Genomic DNA, 7,297 nt, shown 5'->3' with positions numbered 1-7,297 from the left:
CACTCTTGGTGTTGGACGTTCTATGGATTTTGACAAATGTACAGTGACACGTATCCACCATTATAGCATCATACAGAGGAGTTTCCCTGCCCTAAAAATCCTCTGTGCTTTGCCTGTTCATCCCTCCTTCTCCGCTCCTTCCTGGGAACCAGTGATCTTTTTACTGTCTTCATAGTTTTTCCTTTTCTGGAATGTCATGTAGTTGGAATCATACAGTGTGTAGCCTTTTCAGATTGGCTCCTTTCAATTAGTAATATGCATTTAAGGTTCCTTCGTGCCTTTTCACGCTTGATAGCTCATTGCTCTTTAGCACTGAATAACATTCAATTGTATGGATGCACCATAGTTTATTTATCCATTCATCTACTGAAAGACATTTTGTAATACCAATTTTTCACACTTGTCAAGAGCAGGGTGGCCAAATCTTCATAACCTCAGCACCTAGCAGAGTGCCTAGTACACAGCTGATCCTCAATAAAGTCTTGTAATGAATGGACGAATAAACTAAGAAGTGAACGGGTAGTATACCACTGATCTCTGCAACTCCTTGTGTTGAAAGCTGAATGTAATCTCTCCTTCTAATCCCTCCTGCCAGCATCTCCCAAATGATCCAGATACTCTTCTTAGATTTTCTGTCTTGTAGAATATCACCTGCAACAAAAATCTGAAGCTACCCTGGGTTCTTCTTTCTCCTTCGCCTCCCAGATCCAACTACTCCCCAGGTTCTATTGATTTTTACCCTTGAGTGTCTTCCAAATGTCCACCACTGAAGCTCACATCTTATTCATTTCTCACCTGGATTATTTTAACAGCCCCCCCCACCCCCGCCTCATTCTCACTCCCGCCAGGGCACTCTTCACACTAGCTACCTGAGTGGTCTTTCTAAAATGTCCCCTCTCCTACTTAAAATTCTGCAATGAGCCCCCATGCCTTTGGGATTACAATGGAACGCCTTATGAAGACATTTCAAAGCTACTCATGAGCAGTCCTCGAGACGGCGTATGCAAAGCTCTCAGCACAGTGCCTGAAACAAGAAAAGCACAGTAAGTGTTCATATTATTACCATTATTACTAAATAGCCTGGAGACGAGAAGAATTTGCAAGGACATGAGAATTGTCATCCAGTATGTGGTGACTGGGCATATGAAATATGCATCAGACCCTTCTGTCTTGTCCCAGGAGACATGATTGGACTGACGGGTGGAGGCTGCAGAGAGGCGAGTTTCATTTCCATTGAAAGGAGACATGTCTAATAGACGGAGGCACCAAAGAATCAGAAGGTAGGGAACACCTGCTGTGGTGAGGGGTGCACTCAGGAGTGGAAGGTATTTTTGAGTTCTGGCCAAGTCATTCACTGGTCTCCCAAAGCCCTGAGAGTTTCCAAGAGCATCAGGGGTCAGGGAAGGGTTGTGGACCACATGACCTCATGGGCACCTCCCAACCTATGGCTTCTATGAAATGGTGGTGAGAGCCCTGCCAAGTGCCAACTCTAAAGTGCCAGCCACCAAGCCCCAATTCTCACCTCCTTCCCGTCCCCTCCACTCCCATTGCCAGCACTCCTTGTCTCCAGCCTGGGCTGTTTTGATAGGCCACTGATGGCTCTTGGATCCTGTCCCCTCCTCCCGGTCCAATCCATTCTCCACTGTGCATACAAAGTAATAATGATAAGTCAACAGTTGAGGCCCTTCCATTCTTCTCCCCCAAAACCTTTGAGACCCTTGTTCCCACCCATTGCCTCCATCATAAACACTAAGTGTCTAAGTCAGTCGTTCCTGGCTGCACAAACCTGGGGTCAGATTGACTCAGGTTTGCATCTTAACTCTGCCACTTACTATCTGACCGACCTTGGGCAAATCACTTGTCCTCTTTGGACCTTAGTTTCCTTATCCATGAATGGGCAATGATCATGCTGGCCTTGAAGTATACCTGTGAAACTAAAAGCAGGGTGCTGGGCCCGCTACGGCTTCAGGGCACCACGGTTCTGTGCACACTTCCAGTGTCTTCTCCCACCCACCTGCCCCTCTGCAGCCCACTCTCTGCCCCCTCGTCCAACACACACATCATGTCACCGAATGTCTGCCAGGGCCATCCTCCCAGTTTGGGTTATTCCTCACCAGATTTGGCAACTTTTAAAACCCTGTTCATCCTTCCAGGGGTAGCTCCATCCCCACTTCCATGAGCCTTTTCCCTGTAGTTCTCCATCAGAACAAAGCACCCCCCCATCCAGTTTGTTCTGTGTCTGGTTCTCATATCATAAGCCCCTTGAGGACAGGAACCTTGTCTGGCTCACTGATGTCCCCTCCGTCAGCCAGTGCATGCGAGGTGTCCCTCACCGGAAGGTAAACGGATGGGCCTAAGGAAATGTAAAAATGGCTGGAAATGGAGGATCTGCAGTAAATGTCAGTTACAGAATTAGAAGGATGGGAAAGAAGCCAACCAAGCCCGCAGCCCTGCACCCCCGCACCCCCGGCATTCATTCTGCTCTCGCTGAAGCCCGGGCTGGCGGTCTGTGGAAGGGCCGGGTGGCTGCACAGGGAGGTTGTAGCTCCATCTCTAGTCTTCCACCTCCACAATATCCCCAGGGAGCCCTTTCTCTGAACCTTCAACTCCAAAGGTCCTTCTCATGAAAAATTCCCGGAGAGGAAGGAGAGACCACCACCACCCTTCTCTGGTCAGACCCCTCCTGCGCTGTAGAGGGAGGCTCCGCTTGGCCTCCTCGGCCTCTCTCTGGGGCAGCCCAGCCTGCTGTGCCCGGGTCCCAGGGCTGGGGGTGGCCCAGGCAGTGCCTTGGCCAAGGGCTGGAGCTGGGATTGCCTGTTGGCTGCTGGGAAGATCCGGGACAGAAATACAGACCACCAAGGGAAAGGAGAGGAGGATGGTCGGAGTGTCTAGCCCAGCTGAGCCCGCGTCCATCCAAGAGGTTGGCTTCCAGCGTGCAGAGCCTGGTTTGGCTCAAGTAGCCAAGGAGGCCAACAGTGACCAGACTAATGAGAGTTGCGGAGTCCACAGACCAGCCACGCACACACACAGACTCCCCAGTGAGGAGCTTGGTTCTCTCTCTGGGGTGAGGGTTGAACCCCACAATCCAGTCACCCATCCCAGGCAAACCCCAGGCCTCCGGGGACCCCGAGGTGTGGGCTGAAGCAGGAGGGAAGCCGGCTGTGGACCCAGGCTGTTGTTTATTCATAACTGGCCGGGGGGTGGGAATCTGAAGCTCTTGCTGCCCACCCCCCACTTCCATTTTAATGAAATGAAGCCACCCCACAGCCCCCGCCCCCGAACCTTCCTCAGGTAAGAGTGAAATCGATTTTCCTTTTTAACTCGAAAGCAAGATAAACACATGGCACCCTTAGGGGCGGAGGGGAAGCACTTAAAATAGCACATCTCTGGGAGCAGGCTGCTGCACGCAGAGTTTGTCACAGACAAGGGCTGAATGCAAATCGCAGAGGCAGCAGCTGGGCCCCACCCACCCCCAGGGAGCAGGTGAGAGGCAGCACCTTCACCCCTGCACCCCCCGCCTCCTGCGGAGCCTGCAAGAGCATCCGAAGGCCGCCAGGTTCTCACGGACTCTGACCTGGAAATTGCTATCTGGTCGTCCTCACCTGTGCTTGCAGCCGTGCAGGGATGGGGGGCTTATCACCTCTGGAGGTAGCCCCTGCATCTCTCCTATTAGAGACTCTTCCCTTACTGATCCAACATGGGCGTCCCAGCAGCGACCCCCGCTGAGGGAGGTCTGTCCAGAGTCCTGTGTCCCTCCCACTCACTAGCTCCCTGTGCGCCCCCCGCCCCGCCACCGCATGGCTCTGCAGGGGGTGGAAAACCAAGGTCTTGCCCCCCTCCACAGTCTCCTCTTCTTGTCTGAGCCCCAGGACCCTCAGCCATTTCTTGGAGGACCCTGTCCCCACACAGAGAGGTCCTCTGCACCCCTCATTTGTCTTGGCTGGAGTTGGAGAAAAGCTTCACATCTCCAGAGAGGAAGAAGAGGAGGAGGAGGGAACGGCTTGGGGCAGGAGGGAACTGATGTCAACTGAACCGGACTCTATGCCAGGTGGTGTGTTCAGAGTTTGTTTCCATTTCTCCTTCACTCCTCCCAGCAACCCTGTGATTTAGGGACTGTGACACCCCCATCCCCGTTTACAGGTGGGGAGACCGGATCACGGGCATTTCAGCAGTTCGCCCAGGAGCTCAAAGCAATGAGTTGCTCTTAATCACTCACTACCTTCTCCCAAGGAGTAATCATCTTCATTTTTCTGATTTGTAGTTTGGATTATCACAGCCTCTGCATAAAACGGGGCCACCTTACACATGGCTAAGGTAGAGCAACAGGCAGAAAGGACAAGGTGTAGGGGCTGGACTTTCTGGGACCAAGACTGGCCAGACGGCAGCTGGGGCTTCACAGGGGAGGGGGTGCCCCCTGCCAGGCACCTGGATGCAGGGCTCGCGTGAGGACGTGGGCTCTGATGGCAGAGCTGGGCTCTGGTCTTGGGTCTGCCCCTGATCAGCTGTGGGGAGTTAGGCAGGGGTCTCCTGTATCCAGTCTCAGAGTCTAGAATGTGATGGGGGCTGTGGCCATTGGGGGCATGGCAGGGACCCTCCAGGTTGGGGGTGACACAGATGTGGGGAAGTATGCCCGTGTCCCCTCTCACCTTTCTCAGGGGCAACTCTTTTCTCCAAAAGTGTGCTGAGGACAGAGTGGGGTTGCCAAGGCGCAGCAAGTGCCCAATGAGTCAGTGTGTCAGCCGTCACTTTGCCAACACTGCCCGAGACCGACTGTGCGCCTGGCCCTGTGTTGGAGCCAGCCTCGCCACTGCTCCTGCCCCAGGGAGTCCAGACCTGGCCGGGGAGGCCGACTGGGCAGCGCAGGTAAACCATGGCCATGGGAGTGAGCGGACAAACTCAGCCTGGGGGAGTCATGGCAAACACCCCAGAAGAGATGGCACTCATGTCCTCAGAGGGAGCCAGAGTGGGCCAGGAGGGAGCCAAGGAGAGGTAGAAAGATGGCATGACAACGTGATGGGCCTGAGAGCAGGCACAGCAGAGCCAGGCCCACCCTTCCCAACCGTGTGGCTGGAGCAGAGGTGTGTGCCAGAGAGACCCACTGGTGCAGAGATAGAGTCTAAGACACCAGCTGGTGAGTCAGCAGCAGCAGTCGCTGGGTCTCAGGGCACCGGGGCCAGCCAGGGATCCCAGCGGGGAAAGCAGGACACAGGGCTGGTGGCCCCATTCGCTGAGGAGAGAGAGGCTGGTGGGTGGTGAGGATGGAGAGGTAAGGACTGGACGAGGGGTGGTTTTGAGCTGTCTGTGGGGCACACTGGAGGACCCATCCTGTCCGAAAGTGGATAGTGGGCATGGCCCTGAGCAGAGGTCTGGGATACACCATGACAACATGCCCTGTGGACTGCCACTGCTAACTCCTCACTCCCTCCCTGTGATAGATCATATATCTTTGTCATACATCCCCGATTTGTGCCATGTGACTCTTGCAGTGTCTGCCTGTGGAGTAGGTGGGGCTCACCCCTGCTCACCTCCCTTCGGTTGGCCTTGGGCTGTGCCATGTGACTTGCTTCAATCAGCATCAAATGTACAGAAGTAACAGTCTGCCAGTTCTAAAAGAAGCCTTTGCGAGGCGTTGCCTGCTTCCCCTTTCTCCTGCTGGGCGTCCATCCTCCCCGTGAGCCAAGCCTGCCCAGAGGCTTGGAATGAAGGGGAGTGGGGTGCACGGAAGCCAACCTCGAAACCTGGTTCCAGCCTAGGCCATTTGAGGCCAACCAAGATCAGTCAAGTCCGAGCCAATCTACAGACTCTAAAATGTGAAATACATATTTGTTGTTGCAGGATGCTGAGATTTTTGGGATTGTTTGTTATGCAGCATTATTGTAGCAGAAACTGACCAATACACTGGGCATGGAGGACGTGGCCCAGGGAGAGCAGACAGAGTGAGGTGGGGAGACAGCCTCGCATATTCAGGACAGCAGCATTAGAAGGGGGAAGGAACCCAGGTAGGAGGGAGACCAAAGCATAGCCTGCAAGGGAGGCATGAGGTGGGAAAACACCCAGGGGTGTTTTCGACCCACCCTTGGGCCATGAGAGTGAGCTGCTGGGCTGCACACTGCCACGCTGGCCAGGGGCTTCTCAGGCTGTGACACTTGAGGAGATGCAGTTAGGAAGGGGTCCAAATGGTGGGACATGTTTGAGCTTATGCTCTGCCCCGAGAGGCGCCCTTTGCCGAGAAACAAAGGGCCTGAGGAAGACTCCTTCTGAACATCTTGGAAGCTTGGAGAGGCAGAATGGCATCTAGAAAGAGGAGCTGGCAGAGTGCGGGGCTGCCTTCCTGCAGTGCCTGCAGCAGGCAAGTGGCCAAGGCCCAGCTGCAAATGTCAGGGCCCGCTGGGGAGATGTCTGCCACATCTTACCGGGGCCCCTCAGAAAGAAGCCCCAGGACAGCTGGGTCCACAGGATGGCCATGCCTTTCTGTGGTGGCAGTTGGGGCCACCAGTCCTCTCGGCCAGCCTGTCTCAAGGCTGCTCTCTGGAGTCTGAGGCTGCTGGAGCCCTCCTGGAGTGACTTGGTCTCCATGAGATAAGCCTGAGCCCCCCACCCTGCAGCAGTAATGTCCATGGCTGGGCACCGGGGGGCTGCCCTCTGAGCAGGATTCCGCCTGGTGAGCATGCAGAACGATGCCTCTTTTGCATGTAAAACCCCTCTTTGTTCACGCGGTAGAATATTATGCAGCCATTTAACACGAAGCTGTCGATCTATATTTATTGACATGCAAAGATGTCCACAACATATTGTCGAGAGAAAAAAATCATTTACACAACAGCATGTGGAATCTGTTCCTGTTCATTTAAAACCATGCACATATGTGTTTACAATCAGACAGAGGTGTCTGGAGAACGTTCACCAAAATAGCACCAGTGGTTATTCCTGGGGGATAGGATTTGGGGTGATTTCTTATTTTCTTCTTGCTTCCTTTCTGTGCCTGAACTTTTATAATAATGAACATGTATTATACTTTCCAAAAAATTATCGTAATATACTTTTCAGAAAACCCCGCTATGCTATTTAGTCAATTTTATAATATAAGGCATGGGCTGAAAGAGTGTCTGTCGCCTTCTCTGCCTCCCCCTTCCCTGCTCCCTCTCTCCCCCCATCCCTTCGCTGGGTCTTCTCTGAATACTCAGGCAGGGGCCCTTCCCATTGCGACGGCTTTGGAGTGATGTCAGCTCTGTAGAAAACGGGCGTGGGAATCTCCACCCCTGGAGGCTGTTTGAGAAATAAGTATTAATAAGATAAA

The 7,297-nt window shown here is 53.5% G+C and overlaps 1 long non-coding RNA gene across 4 annotated transcripts; it reads left to right on the top strand.

Moving 5' to 3' along the window:
- Positions 1-231: 231 nt before the first annotated feature.
- On the top strand, positions 232-7,046 carry LOC123635751. 4 transcript variants are annotated; one of them, XR_006734199.1, is made up of 5 exons: positions 232-1,043; positions 1,180-1,280; positions 3,870-4,048; positions 4,678-4,863; positions 5,487-7,046. It is a non-coding gene; the product is annotated as an uncharacterized LOC123635751 (long non-coding RNA). The 4 variants fall into 4 exon arrangements; XR_006734200.1 differs by having other exon boundaries at positions 4,656-4,863; XR_006734201.1 differs by having other exon boundaries at positions 3,870-4,051.
- The last annotated feature ends 251 nt before the right edge of the window (positions 7,047-7,297 follow it).

This window comes from Lemur catta, chromosome 3 (assembly GCF_020740605.2).
Source record: "Lemur catta isolate mLemCat1 chromosome 3, mLemCat1.pri, whole genome shotgun sequence".
Lineage (NCBI taxonomy): Eukaryota > Metazoa > Chordata > Mammalia > Primates > Lemuridae > Lemur > Lemur catta.
This window is presented reverse-complemented; position numbering and strand designations above follow the sequence as displayed.